Here is a 1,010-nt window from a genome sequence, read left to right as displayed (position 1 = left end):
ACTAAGACTGGATTTCATTCCACTTTCCTATTTCTGAACAACAACTTATGTTATCAACTATTTCGTGTTTTCAAAGTTATTAATTGTCTCATACCCTATTTTTGATTTCGATAGTATGGTGTAGCGTATCTTATGCAAACGGAATTCTAAGGTTTCTTTATTTTATTATGCAATAAGAAGAATTCTTCCATTTTCTTTTTCTTTAGTTGCGGGAAAACCCAAATTAAAACTTTTATTTTATAGCGAGCGCAATTTCTAGTAAAAAATCCTGTATCCTTCCACTTAGATCAAAAGGAATTTTTCCAATAGAACTATGGAACCCCCGAGTGGTTGCGGTTGTACCTGTACTGCAGGAATAAGAAAACTCGCTATTCACTCAGTTTATTTTCCATAATAAGTTATGTAGGAGAGATGGCCGAGCGGTTCAAGGCGTAGCATTGGAACTGCTATGTAGACTTTTGTTTACCGAGGGTTCGAATCCCTCTCTTTCCGTTTTTCTTAATTCATCAACGTTAAGGATCACAATGTATCAAATCAAATAACAATTTTTTCCAGCAATAATATAATATCTTATATTATCTTATTTTGATTTAATAGAAATTAGAAATTCTCTATAGCAAATTACTGTGGTATGTAAAATACACATAGAGGAAAAAAGAAAAAAGGATCCTAATCCTAGGGTTAATCAATTTTAGCTAGTTGATGGGAAAATACAAATTAATGGTAATGGTCTTAGGGCGATTTAGTTCGGGGAAAGGGGAAGGGGAAGAAAATTCTATGAACCTTTCCTTTTTTCGTTAAGTTCAAGTCTGACGAGAGTAATATTCTACAACTAACAACTCATTTATTTTGAGACCGACCCACTTCCTATCTAGGATTTTATTTACTAGTCCTTTATATTCCAACGTGTCAATCGCCAAATGCTTTGGCAATTTCCCCGGGTCCGATGAAGCAATATAATTTTGAACCAGACCTTTTGATCTTTGGTTATCTTTCGTAGTAATAATATC

Source organism: Triticum urartu, unplaced genomic scaffold (genome assembly GCF_056163025.1).
Source record: "Triticum urartu cultivar PI428250 unplaced genomic scaffold, HENAU_Tu73 scaffold582, whole genome shotgun sequence".
NCBI classification, from domain to species: domain Eukaryota; kingdom Viridiplantae; phylum Streptophyta; class Magnoliopsida; order Poales; family Poaceae; genus Triticum; species Triticum urartu.
This window is presented reverse-complemented; position numbering follows the sequence as displayed.